Source organism: Octopus bimaculoides, chromosome 2 (assembly GCF_046866305.1).
Source record: "Octopus bimaculoides isolate indiv1 chromosome 2, ASM4686630v1, whole genome shotgun sequence".
In the NCBI taxonomy this organism is placed as follows: domain Eukaryota; kingdom Metazoa; phylum Mollusca; class Cephalopoda; order Octopoda; family Octopodidae; genus Octopus; species Octopus bimaculoides.
The window spans coordinates 114023939-114048349 of record NC_142929.1 but is presented as its reverse complement, the minus strand read 5'-3'; the positions used below and the strand labels follow the sequence as shown (position 1 = coordinate 114048349).

The following is a 24411-nucleotide window of genomic DNA, read 5'->3' as shown; positions in this document are numbered from 1 at the left end:
ATATATATATATATATATATATATATATATATATATATATATATATATATATATATATATCGATAGATAGATAGATAGATAGATAGATAGATAGATAGATAGATAGATATGTATGTATACGGTTTTTAATTACCAGAACTTACTAAAACAACAAAGATACCTGCATTCACTATAGGGTAAGAAATACCCGCATATATCCTCAGGACAATTACTGAACTGCTGCAACAGATAACTCAACGAATCGATCATGGATCACTGAATGGTCTTACCAGGTGTTTGGTAACTGAGCAACAGTGTTGAATATTTGGTGTAGCGCAGTGTCTTCGAGACATTGTCTGCTGCGCTAAAGATTCGTGATATATTCCAGTAGCATACGTGATGTCACGTTATAATGGACAGATGATATAGCATTGATTAACTACAATGTATTTTCAAACTCACATTCATCTGAACCAACCCATATATATTAATATCTATAAAATCTACATATACAAATTACTTTCATTTTCCCTTCGAAATATATTAACCTTCTGCCTTTCTTAATCTTGTGTCCTGTTTCCATCAATCGAAATATGCAGCCTTACTCGAATTATTTGTAAGAATGGCAGGGGATTGGTATGAATTACCCAAATGTAAATCTTTCCCTTTACCACCATTGCATTTTAACTTCCTCTGCATGATTCGATACATCAGAGAAATATAGTATTTAGAGATAAACTGTTTGCGTTGAAATATGAGTAGGTTGATATTATATCCTAAAACGTACAAATAACTTATTTATTCTATTTATATCGAATGCTATTATTGAAAGGTAACTAGCTTTCTAGTGTTTTGTAGTTAGTGCTTTGTTGTTCATAAAAGCTGAATAGTCCATAACATTCGTGTATCTAGCAACACTGAAGTCTTTTCAGTCAAATTAAATCGAAGGTATGATATCATTTGAGAAAAAAGAAATGAATCAAATCTATTACTATGTGTAGTGTCCTAACTGAAAGATTGTCTTAACCCTCACCTTCACCAATCCAACATCACAGAAACCCCCCTCTTGCTGCTACTTCTGTGACTCTAATCGTTGTAAGCGACACTACAATCGGTAACTACTTCTGCTTGGTATTCCTATAGATACTAATATTACAACTAGCTACGCTACTATTGTAAATACAATAAACAGGTGCCAAGATCCAGTAGCTTTATAGTTGGTGTCTCAAGATGATAAGCAATGACATTCTGTGCTGGACTTTATCTTATTACGACAGAAAGCAACTTCATTTACTTCTTCCTTGCTTCTCATTGAAAGGATCAGTAGATAATGAGAAAATTCTCTGATCAAATACTTTCGTCAAGAAATTACACAACGTCTATTCTTGAGCTGCACATTTGATAAAATGTTACTACAACTACTACTGCAGAATGTATGCCAGTGATAGAGAAGTCGACGACGACAGCGGCGGCTCTAACATTCTGATATTACTGCCTTGGCCAGGAAGCACCAGTTCCATTAATTCAATCGTTATTATTATCATCTTCATCTCTATTATCAGCAACACACCCACATCTCATCAAACATCACAACACCCACTACCACTAACATCAGCATAAAAAAAACATAATATTCTCTATAATAATAGTAATAGTAAAAAAGAATAATTATTATAACACCAGTAAAATTAATAGTAATAGTAATAATAATAATTAGCAGTAGTTGTAATCATGACCTCTACTATATACGCACGTCAACCTTACAACCAATAGTGTCACCAGCTACTTTGTCGTCATCATCATCGTCATCGCCGTCATCATTACCAGCATCATCATCATTACCAGCATCATCATCATTATCATTATCATAACTGTCGTCATCATCATTATTAATATAATCATAGCATTTCGACCAGTGACCTGGCTAATGTCGATAGTAAATTCGAACACCCCCCTATATAAGATATACACTCATTGTAACCTAGGTTATAATTGAAACAGAAGCAGTAGTTTTAGTCAACGTTTGAAGAGAGTCTTCTGTTTTTACCTTTCCTCTACTGATATCTGTTGCGCCATTACGACTACATTTGGTGACACAGTACCTCTAGGAGATCCACCACTACAACCACTTCAACCATCACAGCCACTGCTACCACAACAATCAATATCCTTTACAGTTCCATACCGTAATCCACTCAGAGAATAAATAACACTGTGATTTTACTTCGATTCTATCATGGAAATACTATTAAACATCAAAAAATATATACGTATATATTTATATTTATAATACAGAATTAGATATACCACATATACCTATCAGCGTATATACACCTAAACATTTTGCTATAACACAGCAGCACCGATTTCACAGTGTGCATAACCATCATCGTCTTTTTATCAACTGTTTTCTCCTCATCCTTCCTTTTTCCATGTTTGCTTCCACCTCTTGAAATCTCACCACCGCCATCGACACCACGACTACCTTGCCGCCGCCCCCGTCATCGTTCCATTTACTTAAGAACTCCTACCGACGCTGCCACCAATGCAAAGCTGTTACTACTGCTTGCTATACGATAGCTGTTCAAATAATCACCAAGTCGGTCTCACCGTTTTCGCTCTTTTGAATGGGTTTCGACTCCCACCGTTTTCTCTTCTCGGATAAACCAGTAATCGTAACAGCATTACCTCTCAATGTTGTTGTAGTCGTAACCCGTCGTCTAACGTCGAAGTGGCCGGCGGCGGCGGGAGGGGTCGGAAAAAAACAACAAGCCACGGTCCACGGGACTCGGACGAATAACAACGAAACCATCACCAGTACTGCCACTACTATTACCTCCACCGACATCACCATATTGCTAGTACAATCATCAGTCAACAACAGCAACAACAACAACTACTACTGCTACTACTGCAAAGCCGCTGCCGCCACTGTGGCTAGTGCTCATTCTAATATCACTAGTGTAACTGCTACTTCTTGTAAGCCAACTACAATTTTTATCACTTCTTTTGTGTGTATTATCATTATTGTTGTTATTATATACATCGACACCAAATATAGTAAACATACATTCCTTAATTTCCATTTAACGAAATCTACTGATGCAATTATCCCTTTCATAAACAGTAAATATTTCTCCGTGTCATTCTTCTTGTCATCATTTTCTAACATATTGTTGTTATTAGCAACTAACACAAAAATACCAAAAACTATAATAACAGCAGCTGCTGTGATCTCAACAAGAAACACTGCAACGATAATAAGGAGAAAAAGGGAAGCAAAAGGAAAAGCATTCACTGCAATAATCGTAGTGGCAGTGGAAGCTGAAGTAGCTGCAGTCATAGTAAATTCAGAATCCACTTTAGTAACGTCACCAGTATCGTCAATAGACATCGAAGAATTTGTCACCGCACAGACCAGTGCAGCAAGAGGAACCAGTGTACCCGCTGCTCGCTACGTAGGCGACTGGTGTCGTCGTTGCCAGCACAACGACCACAACTGCTATTACTACTATTACCACCACTACTACTACTACTACAACTGTTACCAACACTGCCACTGCTTCTATCACAGCTGCAGCAACTACAACAGCTACAGTAGCTTAGACAGTTGTTTCTGCTGCCGCCGCCGCCGCCGCTGCTGCTGCTGCTGCCACTGCAACTATCATTGCTACAAGTGTTATTACTGCTGTTATTGCTGCTGCTACAACGACAAAAAATCAAAACGAAACCCCAACAAGCAACGCCGCCTCCTCCTCCTCCTCCTCCTCCCCCACCCATTATCACCTCCACACTCACCCCCTCCTCTGCACCCTCTCCAACCACCCCCATTCCACCTCCACAGACCGCCCCGGCACCCCCCAAGTCTCCGCTTCACCAACTGGCACCACAACAACATAAGCAACACCAATTATCTGATAACCGATCCCAACAAAAACGTCAACAACGCCGCCAGGCTCCGCCACCACCCACCTCACAACGACAAATTAGCAATCAAACATCACCGAAGTATCAACAACAAAATCAAGATCATAAACAACCACAAAAACAAAAACCTCAACCTCTGCAAGATTTGCATAACAATAAAAACAGCAAAATTATCGAAACTCAAAATAATCACACCCGACCCCACCCCAATCCCCATCACAACAGCCAGACTAATCACATCCCCACCACCACCACCGAGCCACAACATATTAACCATCAAAACCACAACCACCATAACATCCAGCAATCGGCATCCCAAGTCCAAAGACACCACACGCCAGCTAGTACCACTGACACCATTATTTCAGACACACCCACACGTAGTAGCGGCCTGGAAAGCTTTCAGCTCCTACAACCTTCCCCTACGGGCCAACAACACCTCCTCACTTCCCCCACAACACCCATTACTGGGTCACCACATTTACTCTATCACCATCAACCTTCACCTTTACCATCTGCTACTTCATCAACTGGAGACTTCCCACCCAACGGCACCGCCACCGGGGTCGCCAGTACCTCCCCGCCCAATCATAACAACAACAAGAATAGCAAAAATAAAAACAATAACAATAACAATAACAACAACAACAATAACAATAACAAAAAATTATCGGGATCATCTACCTCTGTTACAGCTACAACACCTACTGTAACAATAACAACAAACCAAAAACATCCCCAACCTATCTATCATCACCCCCAACGCCCTCCTCAACCCAACCATTCTCACTTAAATTTACAACAAACAAATAAAGTAGGTCCCCCTGTTCAAAGTTTAACTTCCGGATCCATCAAGGACGCGAGAACTCAAAAGACATCTACGACAACAGGACACATATGTAGCGGTAGTTATGATATGTGTTCCATGGGAAAGAGTAGGTCTCTGAACCGAAAACTACCCTCAAAACCATCTTTGGACGAAGATATTACGGTTCTGGAAGAAATCCCGGTGGTAGCCCTACCGCGTAAGGACGAATCAGCCAAGAGAGTCACCATTGCAACCCCAAAGGCGTTTGACACATCAAATAAAAGGTGGGCTTTAACATTGATGTATCAGCATTCAGTATGCACAAACATAAATATTTGTGCACATAGTATGCCTGTATATATATAAATATATATATACATATATATATATATATATATATATATATATATATATATATATATATATATATATATATATACTTTATATATTATATACATATATGTCAATAGATAGAAATAGATGTTATGTTCGTGTATGTGTATGTATTATGAATGAGTAAACGTAAACATGCATATGTTCCAGTTTAGTTTAATGCACAACGAAGCAGATCTCATAAATGTTTATGTAAATGTAAGTTTTATCAGTGTATATAACGATGAAATACATTGGTCATTATCTTTATGTCATTATTTATATCCTCTCGTTAATATGTCACTCAAATACTATAATTTATCCCGGTTGACAGTTCCTTAAGTAAGGCTTCCGGTTGGACAAAATACAGAACAAGATTTTCTTAACTATTAAATGTGTCTCTACCCCATGTATATTTATCATCAAAAATTCATTTTACAATAATGAGATATTAGTAACTGGCTTGAGTTATGAATGCAGAATTGTGTATAGAAATGCAAATGTGCAAATATACACGTCCTTCTTCATGTGTGTTTGAGAGAAAGCATGTAGGCTTTCGTGTTTACACATAGAACGAATTTCCCGCCAGACAACATTGGTTGAGTGTTGACATCAACAATAAAATCGTCTACTCCATGGTAGCATGCTTGTTATCTGAAATGCAGATATCAATCAAATTTAGCGAAAACACCAACATGTCATATACAAATGCTGTTTTTCAGCGAAACTATATTTCAGAGTATGTGTGAACACGTGGTGTATAAAGTTTGATACTGTAAGCTTAATGGAGTACTTAAAACTTCAGTTTCTAAATATATTGCATATGCTTACTTCAGTTGAAAAAGAATTGATGGAATCTTAAGCTCACACATATATAACAGCATCTCTCATATATATATATATATATATATATATATATATATATATATATATATATATATATATATATGAGAGAGATGCTATTATATATGTATATGTGTGTGTGTGTGAATTTATGCATATATACATATGTGTGTGTGTGTGTGTGTATGTGTGTGTGTGTGTGTTTGTGTATAGAAGCAACAAAATTTAGAGGTTGCATGGACCAATACTGGCGGGAACATACCTAACTTTATTTAAGCGTATGTATGTCCGTGTTTGTGCATCTGTGGTTTTGTGTCTGCATATAATTAGATGGATAAATAGATAGAAAGGTATGAATGTGTGTAAATATATATATGTGTGTGTGCGTGTGTGTGAGTATGTGTGTGTGTGTTACTATATATATAACTGCATGTATGTGTGCATATATATATATATATATATATATATATATATATATATATATATATATATATGCATATATATATGTATATATGTATATGTGCGTGTGTGTAGTGCGTATACATGCAAACGCATATATGCAAACAAATAAGCATGTCTGAATGTATCTGTGGTAACCATATATAATCATCAACGTCACCAGCACCACCACCAACGCCTCTACCTCAAACATCAGCACCGTCACCACCACCTCCACCATCAGCACTAACCTCGTCACCGTCACTACCACCACCATCACCACGGCCACCACTTATCATCACCATCGCCATCATTGCTGTCATCATCGCCTTCGTCGCTGCCATCATCATAATCATGTCACCATTCACTATCAACCATCAGCTATCAAATGCATGATTCTTACAGGATGCACAGGAACCGTGTTTGGCTTTCAGTTAATTCGGATGATCCCTCACGACATAAATGACAGAACGAAACTGACTAGAAATAACAGCTTCCTGATGCTGAAGTAAATATAGGAGAGCTGGAGTTAATTATTTTTTATAACATTTATATACGGAAACAACCGAATAACATGTTGTTATGATGTTCATACGTCGACGTCCTTCAATAAATTGAAATCTGTCAACGGCTGTTAATTCCCTGTGAGAAGAGATAAAAATTTGATTAGTGAAACAAGTCTCAGGGGCGGCTTTGCATTTCATCAATATCATTTTCGTTGTTTTTTCATTTCATATATATATATATATATATATATATATATATATATATATATATATATATATATATATATATATATATATATATATATATACTTTTTCATATTCAAGCAATTTCAAACAGATTAGCAAACGACACCAGCTGTTTGGTCATATGTCGATACACACCGTTCATCTGGAGAGGCACACATGCTCACATACGTTTCCATACCTACTGTTTGTTCGTGTGCATGGTGTAACACGCCAAAGATTTTCTGCATTTCGTTCATTTAAACATACCAAAGCATAAACAGACAGATGTCCACACAGGCACAAGTAAACACACACGCACACACACCTACAACGCGCATATATATACATGCAATATATATATACATGCAATATATATATATATATATATATATATATATATATATATATATATATATATATATATATTGAATGTACATGTGGATCCAGCTATAAACGAGTGATTAAGGGGTTTGCTTCACACACGTCAAAAAATTTATGAATGGAAGCTTATTGAAAGAGTTTTACTCAAAGATTCAGCCTTGTCCCACATGGTGCCATGCTCATTTCGGTTTTCAGACGGCTACACGTGTCTTGGATACTAAACCACTTACACTTTTATTTAACAAATAGGTGGTCAGATTGATCCGTTTGAATGCCCAACGACGAAACTGTTATTGGGTACTACACGTTATACACACATGTACCTATATACATATATATATGCATGTATGTATATACAGGATTACCAATTAAGCGCGTATTTCGGGCACTTTGAGAAATGAGTACCATCATGTTTTTTTCTACTTTCGGATTTTCTTTGATGAAAATGATGCTGCTGACTCAGATTCCAGCCAAAAGGAAAAAAGAAAAAAAAAAGTTCTAAATAATGATAACATTACTACTACTATTTTTACATAATAAAATATTATTAACAATAATAAATGAATAATGCTCTTCATATTATTACCGTATTTGACATTTGAATGGGTGATGATACAAAAAGGGAAACTAGTATGTGCTATACAGTGTAATTGAAATGAGTCATCGTGCTACCGGTCAATGACTGTGACAATCACAACCAGTAGAAGTATGCATTAGTCTGTAAATTGGGCTGGCTACTTTAAGGGTTCTAAATAACAGAGTACTGTAAAAGGTATTTTACATCAGTACATCAAAAGTCACAACTAGCTCTAAAACATATATTACGTTGTCATCGTTTTTATATACATGTATCTATGTACATATGTATGTATGCATGCATGCATGTATGTACGTATGCATGTATGTATGTATGCATGTATGTATGTATGTATGTATGCATGTATGTATGTATGTATGCATGTATGTATGTATGTATGTATGTATGCATGCATGTATGTATGTATGTATGTTTGAAGTATTACTCAAAGCATTTGGTTGAGCATAAATTTCTTATTTCTCTTTAACAAAAAGAGTATTGACAGTAACTTCGAAGTTTCGGCCTGCTAAGCCATCATGTGCGTGTACATGTGTGTGTGTGTGTGTGTGCGTGTGTGTGTGTGTGTGTGTGCATGTATGTGTGCGTGTGTGCGCGCGTGCGTGCGCGCGTGCGTGCGCGTGTGCAAAAATGCGCTTGTGTTTGCCCTAGCAAGGCTTGACCATCGGAGTTCGTGTGTTTACATCCCCGTAACCTAGCGGTTCCGCGAAATTGACCGTTAGAATAAGTACCAGACTTTGTAAATAACAAAAGCAATGAGGTCAATGACCGCTGTACGATTATGAAACAAATGAATAATAAAAGATAACACATACATACATATATACATATATACATGTATGTATGTGTATGTATATGTGTATATATGTATGTATGTATGTATGTATGTATGTATGTGTGTGTGTATGTACGTATGTATGTAAGTATGTACGTATATATATACACATAGAGAGAAAGAAAGCGAGATTGAGTGAGACATATAGATATACATATATAATCATTAACTACAGCGATCTATGTAAACTAAAGATAATAATTATGTATAACCTAACTTTATACATACTTATGCGAAGCTGGTGAAATATGTTAGAACATAGTGCACTACATTGTTATTATAAACGATCAGGTTTTGCTATACGTATATGTAAATTCCTACACTATATGGTTCTTTACAGAACATACAAATATACATACATGCCTATATATGTGTGTATGTGTATGTATGTGTGTATGTGTGTTTGAGGGCATACATACATACACACACACACACATATTTCCGTCTGTTTACCTCTATATACGTATACATACACACATACACACACACATATATACATATGTACATAAATACATATATATAGCTATGTACTTATATATATATGCATACTACGTGCATATAGACAGATAGGCAGACAGATAGACAGTTAGATAGATAGATAGATAGATAGATAGATAGATAGATAGATAGATAGATAGATAGATAGATAAATAGATAGATAGAAGTATATAGACATATATGCTCACGTCTATACATTGTATGAAATGATGTACGCTTATTTTCATTTCATACAATAGTATATAACTATTAAACACCATCTAAAAGCAAAATAAAAACAAAGGTGTAGCAAAATATAAACGAAAAGAAAGCAAAAGAATTACAATGTGTCTGCGTGTGGAGGGGGGTGATGCCTGTGCATGCTCTCGACTGTCCGTGTGCATTTGTCTATATATATATGCTCCTCTGTACACACACACACACACACATAGGTTGTTTGTGTAAATCTATATGCATACGAATACAAAAGTGTGAAAATATACATCAACACATACACATGTACACATATATACATACACACACAAATATATATATGTGTGTGTGTATGTATTCATATATATATACATGCATGTGTATACATCATATATATATATATATATATATATATATATATATATATATATATATATATATATATATATATATATATATATATATATGATGTATATATATATATGATGTATATATATATATATATATGATGTATATATATATATGATGTATATATATTTATGCATATATCCATACATATATGTATTAGATAAATAATATATAGCCAGGTTTTGTTTCTACATATTTTGACGTTAATTTTACCCAAATTTAGGCATTTGCCCCCAAAGCATATATATATTTATTTGATAAATGTAAATTTACTCGTGGTACAGTTTCTTTTCAATGAAGATCGCGACACTCTTTCGATTCCTGGATATAGACATTTTACTTACTTCATATACAGATCTAATACTAAATGCTACACTGTACACAGTAGAACATCTCTTACTACACCCACGCTAAAAAATCTGAGTCTATACAACAATGAGAGAAATCTATATTACACATTGTTCTAGTTGTTACTATAGCTATCCATATATCTATTGATTTGTACTCTACTAATACATCTACATGCGTATAAATTTCTATAGTTTTCACTGTCAGACGATCAATATAAATACATAAACATACTCACGCGCATGCACACATATACCTGTGAAAATGCGTCAATAGTTGTATATGAGTTTGGTTATAATGTGTATATAAGTATGTCTCTATGTGTTTTATAAGAATACATTGTTGATCCTAACATTGATAATATGTATATGGACATACATAGCAGTAGCTAAATGCTCGCTTCTGTGTTTCTGTGTGTAAACGCATGTATCTGTATGTATAAATATAATATGATATAATACATTACTATGTATATCATACGTATATCAAGCTATTTCACTTTCTCTCTCTGTCTCTGTATCTCTCTCTCTCTCTCTCTCTCTCTCTCTCTCTCTCTCTCTCTCTCTTTCTCTCTATCTATCTATCTATTTATCTATCTATCTATCTCTATCTATCAGTCTATTTAACATTTCTCTGTCTTTGCCACTCTGATTCTCTTCCCCTCACACCCTCTCCCTATATATATATATATATATATATATATATATATATATATATATATATATATATAACTATATATATACATATTTATATATATATATATATATATATATATATATATATATATATATATATATATATATATATATATATATATATATATATATATATATATACATATATATATATATTTATACACACATACATATATATATATATATATATATATATATATATATATATATATATATATATACACATACATATGGATATGCATATTTATATATATGTATATATATATATATTGATATATACGCGTAAAAAACTTACATGCATATATATATACAAATATATATATATAAACACACACATACACACGCACAAACACGCGCGCGCGCACGCACACAAACACGTATCATCAAAATCTATTAAAATCAATGTTGTCCATTTGTTAATGTTTTGGGGAAATGTTAGAGATGTTATCAGTTGAAGGAATCTGAATAACTAAACTCAGCACGCGCTACGTACTAAGCACGCGCTACGTACTAAGCACGCGCTACATACAGCAAAACATTCAGCCAAAGACGGAACATCTATGTCCTTGGCTACCAACAGAAATGGTAGACGTCGTAGCCGACTTCCCTTAACAAACAATAATGTATTGTGAATTAAGCAAAGGGTACATTATTTAATGATATCTTAGATATACTTAAAAAGACAGTTTGGGATAAATTTAATTACAATTCTGCTCATTCCAGGTAGACTTGGCACTAAAAAAGAACATATCTTAAGGAAAAGAATATATATTACCAGTTACTTTGCAATAGATCAATTATTTATTGTTTTGTTAGTGGTTCCTATCGTGTAAGAAATTTATATGTATGAGTCCTGCATACGTACACACATGCTTGTATATGTGCATATATATATATGCATATATGCACATATGCACATAATATATATGTATAAACGTGCTTATGTGCATAAATGTAAAAATATATACATGTATATACATACATATATATATGTGTGTGTGTGTGTGTATGTGTGTGTGTGTGTGCGTGTGTGTGTATGTATACATACATACATTTATATATGTGTATGTATGTATGTGTATATATAAAACTTGCATATGTATTTGTTATCACATATCTATATGTCAATATATACGTTGTGTATTTATATATATATACATGTGTATGCATATATGTGTATATATGTGCATCTATATACATATATATCTGTGTGTACGTGTGTATAGAAGTATGTTATTGTCCATATATGCACGTATGTATTTTTCTATACAAACAAAATATATTGCTTAGAAAATAACAGCAAACTGGAAAATTAAATGATATATGATTACTAGAAAAGAAAACGTTACAATAGCAATATTGCTTAAGAAAAATAATCAGTCAGAATAGTAATGCCAGTAACATTAATAGATATAAGAACATAAGAAACGCAGAAAAAAGTTCTGCTAAAGTTTTGTTCTTTCTTGAATACCTTGTTCGTTTCGTTTCTTTGCTTCACCTTGTTCGTGCTGTTTCTTTGCTTCACGAGTTAACCGCTTTCTTGCTTCTTCGTCCATGTTTAGATGTAGTTTTGTATTCATACCAGCTGGTATTTCTATTGGCTTGAATTGTGAAGCACACCTCACCAAGCAACTGATCTTTTGCCTTCTTAATAACTCTATTCAGTCACTTTCCTCTCTCCATCACTCTTTTTAAGAGTATCCTACATAGTTGTAGTAGAGTAGCATCGTTGTTGCCAAGGGAATCTTTCAGCAAATTATTCTGCTAGATTTTTCTCTAAAAGTTTTGCACTAATTCCTACCTTCTACTTTCATATTCGTTTTCTTTTTGGCAGTCTTTACCTGTTTGTTTTGATTTGATGTGATGCATTCACTTCTCTGATATAATTTGGTTATAATATTTCTCTAACTTTTTACATTTAGTGTAGTCATGTAATCTCTTGCATCATTTTTATGACATCTACATAATTATACTTTCTTTGCAAATCTACTTCATTTATAATCTCTGTTGTTATCACAGTCAATCAATGTTCCCACAAATATTTTAGACCTTTTTACTTAAGCAACCTCAAATTCTTTAGATAAGAGTACATGTAAGCATAATATAGTGATGAGTGTCATATTTTTATATTCTTCAATCTAGTTTATTATCTTCGTCTATCATTCAATCCTTTACACTGTTTCTATTGGATTGTGCAATACATTAAATTTTATTGCGTTTCTTCTCTTCAGCGACCTCACGATGCCGTCCATGGTATTAAATGACAATACACATCATTATATCAGTTATATATTATATGAAAATATAAGAAACCTGATGATAACACATCACTCTTAGTGACACCATGCATGACATCAATGTATAACTCATTTAACGGACATTGCAATAACACGTCATCACATTATGCCATCATGACACCATATTCCATTATGTAAGGCATCATCTAATATACTTATAATTTCATACTCAACGATAAATACTAGGGATCATTTAGCTGGCAATATTAGACCATGTCTAAGAAGCTGCATAAAAATATTGTTTGATCGGTACTACTATTTGAGACATCCTACAGTGCCTCAAAAATCATGTATAGAACATGATCTCATGTAAAGGACATATTGTAACAACGATACTGGCTTCATTTCCGAAGGACATATTCGCAAATATCTGTAGTTAGAAAGTGTGATTGGGTGATTGAAATTGCGATCTTTTGTTGCAACTGCATTGTCTTTATTTTACTGAGAAATTTTGTATTTTTTGTGCATAGTTACTTCACAAATTTGTTAATGAGTAAATAAATTGTCTCCATGGTACAGGCATCATCTTAGATTATATAAAGGACATGAATAAAGTCTAACTAGAAAAGTCTTTTTATATGGAGTGCATTGTAAAGTAAGAGGCTGGTCAAGTTAGACTTTTAGATTCGTGTTTGCACACTCATATATTTGAGATCCAGACAACTGTTAGAATTGTTTTTGTTATTTTGACAGACTACGGTAAAAGGATAATTTGGTTCCTATTATTTTAAAAGTAAAATAGGTGTTATTGATTCAACAAACAGATGGGTGCGGCATTTCCAAATATTTTAGCTGATATTAATATGGACACAACTAAAAGGTGTTTCCCCACGTTCCATTAGGAATCTCAATCAACAGTTTTAGAGATGGAGGAAAGGTGTCCATAACTATCTTTAATGGTCTTATGCTCACTCCATGAGACATTCTAAGCCTTCATGAGAAGCTGATATACGCTCTAGGCTTAGAGTTCTTGATTCGAAGTCCCTGCTTTCTGGGACAGCACAGGTCACCAATACGATATTAATGAGGCTTAGAGCATTATATGGTCTATATGGCATTCCTTAACTTATATGAAAACTCATTTATCTTTTACGCCTATGGTGTGTCATTATTGGCGGTAGATTTCATAATTTGAATTATTAAATTTGATGTATACAGAAGCGATAAAATTTATTTAAAAGCATAGTACATATTCAGAAACAACTATACCATGCATCTCTATTGAGGTATGAATCATACTATTTTAGAGAATTGTGAGGTGTTTCAAGATGTCCCGTACGAATATTAAATTAAACAGTAGTTTGATACATTATATACTGTATATATAATATAAAACGATATAAGTCAGCTGTAAATTACATGCATATGCTCATATAAATGCACATATGTGTGTAAGTGTATTTGTAAGAATGTGTGAGTATGTGCATGCATTCTCGTCTAAAAGTACATCAGTCGAGTATATAACCTCTTAAGAACTGCAAAACAATTACTTCTACACTGTGCAGTTTCATCTGGTTTTCATTTGGGAAATATGGTAGACAACTGTCGTCTCCTCTACAAGTTGCGTTCAAAAAGTATTTAGTTTCATTTTTTTCCGCCAAAACTAAGCCATATGGGCAAACTCTTCAGTCGGAAGTGGCTTCACCCTTCCTGCGTGCACATTAAAACTTTCGCACAGGTAGGCAGGGCCAGTTACTTGCTGTTACCCCTCAAGTATAGACGCGTGGTGCGTGCTCGAACGATTTTCCTTTTCCAGCAAGATGAAAGAATGCATCGAGCAGAGACCATAGACCCTTGTCTTATCACATGTGATGGTGGTCTTCGTGAAGCCTGGGTCATGGTTTGCACAGTCCAGCATGTGCTGAGCGATTTCTATGAGGAATTACTTCTGCCGCTCCGCCAGCAACTTGGGGTCGAATTTCGCCGACACTCTCCGAGTGCACAATCCTATATTAAAATAGAACGCACTAATCCTGTGCTTATTCCCACTTTGTGAGCAATTTCCTGGATTGTTACACGACGGTCTCCTATGACTGTTTGTCGAACCATCTCAATCAGCTTCTTCGCTTCAGTTTATGGATGTCCTGCCTGAGCATGTCTCACTGTCCACCGAAATGCAACCATGTTTAAAGCGGTTGTAACACTCCTTGATCTGAGCTTTACCCATGGCCTCATTGCCAAAGGGCTGCTGAAATTTCTGGATGGTTTGAGCTTGAGTATCACTAGCCTTTCAACAAAACTTGATGCAATGCCTCTGCAGGATGTATTCAGTGAAAGCGAAAGTCTAATGAACGCGCACTACACATTCGCCCTCTAGGTGTAACTGAACTGAAGCGGCATACCGGCATACTAGGGAATGAAGCCTTATACCGGCGCGGTAATTTGTGAGCATGGGGGAGAAGGGTGGCGTCATCCCCAAACCAAAGGACGTGCCTGCACGACATTAGTTCTCTGGCATGAAAGTATGAAGTCGGATACTTTTTGAAGCATCAAATGTTTCACGTTGATGTTGATCATAACAGAAAGAATGATAAAGTTTGAATATATTCAGCGACTGCATTTTTTAAATTGTGCTTGCTCCTTAAAATCTTTAGGTGAAAAATTCACCCTCGGCGTTTCTAATTTACTCAATTAGTGATAAGTGTTCCCTCGGGTTAATGATTAACCTTTGATGCTCCCGTTATACATGATAAGACATAGTATTTATGTGCAATGACTAGCAGAAAAGTCTGATATTCTTCTGAGAAACCACAATGTAACAACATATACCCTGAAGTGTTTGTCAGCCTGTAGGTTTTCATCATAGTTCCGTTAGAATCGCAAGTTATATAACATACAAGCACTTTCCTCTCAATAAAATTGCATGATGTTCATTAGTACTACATACTTTGAAGCTGTAGGATTTCCATCATCCCCTACTTTCCCATATGGTTCTATTAGTTGCTTTCCAACGTTATCTCAAGTAAAATCAATGAAACTTCTGATCAATATATCCAAGTAATTGGACAGTAATTCAGTTTTCTATCTCCTCTAATTAATTTCATTGAATCCTAGTCGACAGCAAGTTATTACTAACTTTTGACATGCAGCTATTAATAAAATAAGATTTCACCTTAAATTGCTTTTTAAATCATTGTACATATCAGTGGATATGCTACATTTATAGATTAATTAATTTCCTTTTGAAAAAATAAATACCTCTGTTATAATCTACCACACTCATTGGGTGACGTCTTAATTTATCTTCTCCTTGAAAGAGTCACACCGTTCTCTCCGTTTTAGAGAACCAAAAGTTTATTCTTGCAAATAACACCTGAAATAGCTTTCAAAATCTAGAAAGTCAATAACTAAGTATTCTGTCTGTAAGTTGGTCTATTTCAATCTTAAAATAACTCCTTTGTATACGGTTAAGAAAAGATGCATCCTACCACGAAATATGTAATTTAAAGGAACATGTGGGACTTATTACACATTTGGCACTGTTGCTCACCGAAATATGACGAATTACTAGTTTCAGATAACTGGTTGATATATATATATATATATATATATATATATATATATATATATATATATATATATATATATATATATAATGCTTGGTAACCCTACAAAAGAAGGACATGAAATATTCATTGCTCCCGTTTTTTGTACATATTATAATTTTAAATCTATATAGTTCAATACCACAAATACCACAAGAGTAACAAAATAATGAAAACCAATTTGCTAGGTATTGCACGGCCTCTCGACCTGATAGAACCACCTGTAAAAATCGCTTAAATCCAATTCAACCCCCTTGAAACAATAAAGAGGCATCGAACGATGGTAGACATAGTTGTAAAATAAAAAGCCCAATCCGTTTATTGATTAAATGAATATTTCAAATATTCTGTGAATAATTACTTAGTATTTTGGATATCAATTTTTCTTAAAATTAAGTTTGCGTGTATACACATGCATCCGGTGCAATAGGTTTGTGGTTGATCATGTCTGAAATGCCTTCCTTAATCGGAGACCTATTGAACCAGAATTAATCTCAACTTAACTAATAGTTTCAAATTTCGGCACAGGACCAGCAGTTTTTGAAGAGAATGCAGTAATCGATTACATCGACCCCGGAACTTGATTAGTACTTATTTTATTGGCCCCAATGGATGAAAGGTAAAGTCAACCTCGGTGGAATAATCTGGACTTAGTCAACGATAACACTGCATATATGATTTTTAAGTAGCATATATTATATCTAAACTGATATTTGTAGCATTTTCAGTGGTGAAGTGACAGAAACTTATCGAGTTCGTTTGGCAAGACTTCGATAATTTGAATTGTTATTCAGTCGAGATAATTCTGATATCCATTACTCTCGTGTGTATATAAGACATCGCAGTGATAAATAAGAGACCTTTTTGTGTATCAATATCCGTGTGAAGGTATTCGGTCCTGAAACTTTGAACGCGCATGACATAATATGTTAAATCTGAGAACTAATATCTTTTAATATATTCTTATATAATAGAACGCGTAGTGTGGTCGAGTATACCATGATCAAGCACGTACGTAGATTTAGCGTGATACTATGTCACAGGATTCTACCTTTGAATTACAGATGCAATCCATTCGCCATGCTTCCTCAGTTTCCTATCATCTGTTTCACTGACACGGTTTCAGTCGACCCAACAGGAATCTCGTGATTACAAAACGAAATTCTAAATAACCGGCCTTTCTGTATCACTTGATTACCTTGCAATTTCTTTAAAATTTTTCTTTTGATAAATTTTAGGCGTAAGAATTGTAAGAATTCGAATAAGTAATCCAGTTGAATATAAGGCTCATAACAACTCATTACTTCAGTTACATAGTATACTGCTCTTCAGAGTATTAAATTCTCTTAAACCTAAGATTGTATGAAGTACATCTGTTTATATCCTGTTGGGTATCCAAATATTATTAGAGTATGAATTGTTAGAGGCACAATTAGAATATTTGCAATGTTTATTGATGGATGTATGGAAGTGTTACTTTTATCTTTTACGCAGACGGGATGTTAGTATTACATTTATTGAATATGATACTAACATGTAAGTCAATATAAGTCAATATAGATATTTGGGTTAGGTTGTGTTTTTCTACGATAGCTTGGTCAATAGTAGAGGATTCGATACACATGCATCTGGAAAAATCGTAGTGAAGGTTCAATTTAGAGCTGTCAAGAATATGGTTTAGAGAAAGTACCTCATGGAAGTAGTCAGCATTCTTTATATACTCTAGTCAGACACACTCATAGGCATTATAATGAAGCGAAAAGATTCGAGTAGCTGAGAGTCTCAATGCAAGTAAAGGAAAAAAATTCCCCTATGGAAGTTATACGATAAAGAAAAAAAAAACACGCACATACACAAGCAGAGAAAATAACTGCAAAACGAAGGAGCTAACCGAAAATTTGGGGAAGAGAAAGTAATTCAATTGGTAGTGAAAATTTGCATTGAAGTCAAAAGCCATTCCTTAAAAAGAGTACAAATGCTTGAAATTATTCTATTTTGATCCTATTATACCTCCTCAGCGAAGACTTTTGGTCAGCTTCTTAAAAGTGATAGTGTACATCTATCTATCTATCTATCTATCTATCTATCTATCTATCTATCTATCTATCTATCTATCTATCTATCTACCTATCTATCTATCTATCTATCTATCTATCTATCACAATATATATATATATATATATATATATATATATATATATATATATATATATATATATATACACACACATACATTCGCACACATATAGTAACGCAGATTATGAGAAACAATATGGCTGAGTGAAAAAAACCTTATGAAAACAATAAGGGTATGTACGTGATTCACTGAAGAGTTAAATGAGATTGAAACACGTTCGTTATTTTCAACCGTTTGCTTTCAAGGCTAGATTAACTCTCATCTGCATTTTCCAGAATTTTCCACTGGCCCATCTTCTTGTAATTACTTCCGTTGTTTGTTGCTCTTACATTCTAATCCACACCTAGAATGAGTTTTTTTTTATCGTCTAAATGCTTGAAAAATATTAGTTAATTAGTCGCTATATATCATATTTTGAGGCACTTCCGTTAGAACTTTATCTTAAGTTAATTTAACTCACCCTCATTGTTGATGTTTACAATTCCTTTTATTTCTCTACATTCACATTAGTCATAAGACTGGCAACTGAACAGAGCATTATCGATGAGCTCTAATAAAACCAGAGCATGTTAATTGATTCAACATTTGGTTTTAATGACAAGATCCGTTCCAATCATGTGCATTTTGTAAAACTTTCTGTTTCCCATCTTATTAGATTTATTTGTTTGATGATTTTAGATTTTAAATACAACAAGCGGTTATTTTTGAGAACGCACTGCACAATAATCTCTGTAGACGGTTTTCAGCTCACTATATTGCATATCTAAACGCCATCGTGTGCCATCTAAGAAGTGCTGTTGTCATTTGCCGCCATTAGATCTTGCTGAAAATTTTTCATCTACCATTCTAACAGTAGATGAAATAGTAAGGTGCTTGACATGGTACGTACAATGTCAAGTAAGCAACAGAATTTTATACTGCAATCTTCAAAAGACAGCTATCTTCTTTTACGACCTGTCATTTCGATCTGCATACGTAACACTGGTAAAAAAAAAAGAAAAAAGAGCAAAAAAAAAAACACTTCACCTGAAATAAAGTAGTCTACCAAATTCCTTTTTCGTTGATAATTAACGATAGTGAGTCACAATTAATAATAAACGGTAGTGAGACACACTTAAACTGGACTGCAGGAAACATTTCACGAATATTTTAATGAGTTCTTGTTGGAATATATCCTGCGATATGTTTGTTCCTTCTTTTGTATCTAGTTTAATTTTGACTCCTTACTATTTTCCAGCCCCTCATCGAACGGTATGCATGCTCACATACACACCGACACACACACACATATATAGATACATGTGTATAAATATATGTGTTTTTTTGTGGGAACGAGGATAGGTCGCAAATATGAATGCTTATATGCCGGTTACACTGAGTAACAAATATATTTCAGTTTATGTTCTTCATGACCGATAAAATCTTTCATTTCCACATCACCGTCTTATTAAAAGACACTAGCTCCCACTCGTACCTTGATTTCTCCTAACACTCCACCCACATCAAGAACTCCATCCCCTACTACCAGTTCCTTCGCCTCTGGTGCCTCTGCAATAGTAACCATGATCGTTGCTTCATTCGAAGTACGTGCTCCTCCCCTTTATCCATTCCGCTCTCACTTGCATCCGGGCCATTGATCACACCACAGCCCTAAAACTTCATATCCAGAATACTACTCTTTCTTCTTGCAAATCACCCTACAACTCTCTCATTTTAACGCTTTATTCTCCGCCTCTCCCAGTGCCTCCAATCTAATCTTTTCACTTCCTCTTTCTTTCCTTTTTCAGCCATTCTTTACTTCAAGCATATCGGCATCCTTCACAGCCTTTTCATTCATAGCACCTTAACCACCCCGCTCCTTTCCAGATCTCTTCCCTCTTCCTTGCTTCCTGTCCCAGAGTGGTGCCTGCTTTTTCTTTTCCGTCACCATCATCCTTTCCAGAGTCAACCTTTGCACCTTCCATACTAAGAACGTCTTTCGCTTCACTTTTAATAACCCAATATATATATATATATATATATATATGTATATATATATATATATATATATATATATATATATATATATATATATATATATATATATATATACATATGCCCTTAATGTATCTGCAATCGCGCAAACCGCCCGTCTTCCGGCTGACAGATTTATGGGGCACCTCACAGTCATCTGACTTTGCAACAAGTCACATGTCTCTCGACATTTGTGCTCAGCTAACTGTTCCATCCACCATCTCACGTTCTCCGTCAGGGCTACCACCACTGGAACTTCTACCAGTCGCCTCCAGAGGGAACGTTGGCTCATTTTCCACTTTAAACGTGTATGCTTCGTGGGTTTCAATTCTCCCCCTCATTTCTTCGAACTACCTTTTCTCATCACCAGCCCCTTCATTATACACCCTATCCTTTATCTCCCCTCACTTGTCTACGAAGTTCTCACGCATCCACTTATACCCACATCCTTCTCTACTATCCATATCCCACCTTCACACCCAACCACATATTTACAACACTCATACAATTTCCACATGCACTCCACGCCAACTTAGACACCTTTGCAACTGTCACTTATACACAGGCATACATAAAATTCATCACTCTCAACACCTTGTCTCACCGACACCTCCACGTACAACACCACGTCTACAGACAAACATACACTCATACCCACAAACAGCATCTTGCCATCACATGCATATTCACAGATATCTACTCTCCGCCCACGTGTACCCTACGCTTACAAATGTACAAACCTATCAACATTTTCTTGTCTCTCTCACAGATACATAGCCACTAATACGCTGTTCCCAAACATGCATATAAACACACATCTGCACTAAAAATACACTCGCCCATTAGCGTACATACACTAGCACTCAGGCGTTTCCTTATGTACTCATACAATCAACTCCCACTCTACGACATCCACCTCGCTTGTCAATTGTATTTAACGCCTTCATGGTTTGTTTGATTATTGTATTCAACTAACTCTTTAGCTAACACAAACACACACATATACATACACACACGCTTCGCTCTCTTGCTAAAGAGTTCTCCTTTTTCCTGTTCCTCTTCTTTTCTTCACGCAAAATACCACGCCACCCGTTCTGACTCCACTTTTTCTGTCGATTTCTCCCCTACGTAAATCATATCTGGATTTTAACCTTAGCTATTACCTTGTTACCCTCTTTCGACTCTCAAGATGCTCTGCATTCTTTCTCATTTCCTCTGTCATTTCTCCACCAATAGCATCTCACAGTCAATAGCCATGTATATTTACCTTCAGCAGCACCTTTTTCATTCTTATTGTGTTCACTTTCACATCACGCACACATGTCCGCTGCCACCTTCTCACTACCACGCTTTCCTCTCTCTATATATATATAAGGAGAGAGAGAGAAAAAAACATGTTTTCAATCTCTGAGCGAGAGAAATACAGTAAAAGTACCGAATTTTTCTAAACATTACTATTCGGTACTGTAACTGTATTCTCTCGCTCAAAGATTTAAAACATGTTGTTTTTCTCGATACGAGATCAGTAATTGTGTGTCGCTTAAAAAATATATAGTATTTGCGAGTGGAGATAGCTTTCGTCACTAATTGGTGGTAGTCTCACACTGAGGACGGATAACATCTAGACACCTAGGTCTGTGAGTATCACATAAGGCTAGAGACGGAAGTGATGACCTCCCTTGCAAATGTTATATACGGACACAAACTGTGTCGATTGCCAACTGGAAAAGATGTTTTCCTGGTGATAAAACAACAGTAACATCGTCCTTTATAGGACATCCACGTTATGTTGGCTTATATACATTACTATATGTATATATATATATGTGTGTGCGTGTGTGTGTGTGTGTGTGTGTGTGTGTGTACTTGTATACACAGATACACTAAGACATGAACAGAAACTGGTGAATAACCTTTAGAAAGCTGAGATCAATAAAGATGAGATGAGAAGGTGATAAATATCCCTTGGCCGCCCTTCTTTTTAACTGAACCTATTGTAAAGTATAAATGTTTATCTTCGAATTGTTGCTTTCAGCCTAAATAGTTCTTTCAAGTTAATAAATAACAAGTGATGCGAGTTGTGGCTTAAGAAAAACAGGATTCCTACTCCGTCTTTGACAACGTAGTTTCATGACGCAAATATATTTGATTTCATAATAAAACAGATTAAAGATGTGTACATTTCAAAATTAACATAACACATCCTACCGCCTAATGAGATTCTGATAAATGTAATAGAAACATTGATCTTGAAATGTATGGGCAAAACTATATATTACAGTCAAAACCAATTATATAATAATTTAGTTCATGGTGCAGACATAGGCATTCTCCGATTCAAGCGGGCGCAATAGGGATGCATTTCACCACACCAGGCCAGGAATTTCTACCTCACATTTGCTTTAGTAGGTCCTTAATTTCATGATGTGCGTTTAAACTGGAAACTTCAATGTAGCTGAGTAGTTTTTGACCTCCATTAGGGTGCGGAGCTTTCCAATGTGTAATATCTGTTACGACCAGTGATTCACCACGAAAGCAGATTCCAGTAAAACTGACCCTGCATTGAGCAACATTAATATAAATAGTCAAATATAAACTCTTTCACACATACCTATATGTGTATATATATGCGTGTATATATGTATGTATATGTATATATCTATATGCGTGTATATATGTATGTATATGTATATATCTATATGCGTGTATATATGTATGTATATACACAGACGCCATGATTAATCGCTGACCAAACATCATTCAATTTTTTTCTCCGTGTTTTTCTCCTTGTTTTCTCCGTATTCTTTCTGTTGAAGAGCGTAGCTCGAAACATTAAAGACTTTCTGTATACCCGAGCGTCAAACTAATACATCCTTTTGTTGTTTACACCACCTGTCCTCGTCTGTTGTTTTTTTTTTCGTACATTCTCCCATATATATATACATATATATATATATAAATATATATATACATATATACATATATGCGTATATGTTTATAAACATATACATCAATATAAATATATATATATATACACACACATACCTGCATATATAGATTAATGTATATAAGCATATATATACAGTAAACAAACAGGGTGTCTGTTGAAACCTTTAAACTTGTGTGAGTGTGTGTGTGTTTATATATATATGAAAAATATGAAAATTATGCACAAACACCATTCTTAGCAGGTGCCTTACCAAGATTCAATTTACTTATTGCTTTCATTACCTCATCTATTGGGGGCATAGAATTTAAGGAGCTAATGACATACATACATACTTACATACATATATACATACACATAAATACGCTAAGATATATCTAAACTATGCAGAGATATACAGAAATATAAAGATCCGAAGCATG

The 24411-nt window shown here is 34.9% G+C and overlaps 1 protein-coding gene and 1 long non-coding RNA gene across 7 annotated transcripts in view; one reads left to right on the top strand and one right to left on the bottom strand.

The window, feature by feature from the left end:
- Positions 1–13764, bottom strand: part of LOC106867487 (uncharacterized) — a 50739-nt gene extending 36975 nt beyond the window's left edge. The window contains exons 1-2 of one of the 3 annotated variants that reach the window (XR_016240720.1): positions 12522–13764; positions 6619–7009 (exon numbers count right to left, since the gene is read on the bottom strand). This is a non-coding gene — a long non-coding RNA (uncharacterized LOC106867487). The remainder of the gene's footprint in view (positions 1–6618; positions 7010–12521) is intronic. The other 2 variants (XR_016240722.1, XR_016240721.1) reach the window with 2 other exon arrangements.
- The window catches only part of LOC106867486 (innexin unc-9), a 956248-nt gene continuing 932890 nt past the window's right edge, over positions 1054–24411 (top strand). For 2 of the 4 annotated variants that reach the window (XR_016240718.1, XR_016240719.1), the window contains exon 1: positions 1054–4998. The gene's annotated coding sequence lies outside the window, so the exon portion shown is untranslated. The remainder of the gene's footprint in view (positions 4999–24411) is intronic. The other 2 variants (XM_089347514.1, XM_089347515.1) reach the window with 2 other exon arrangements.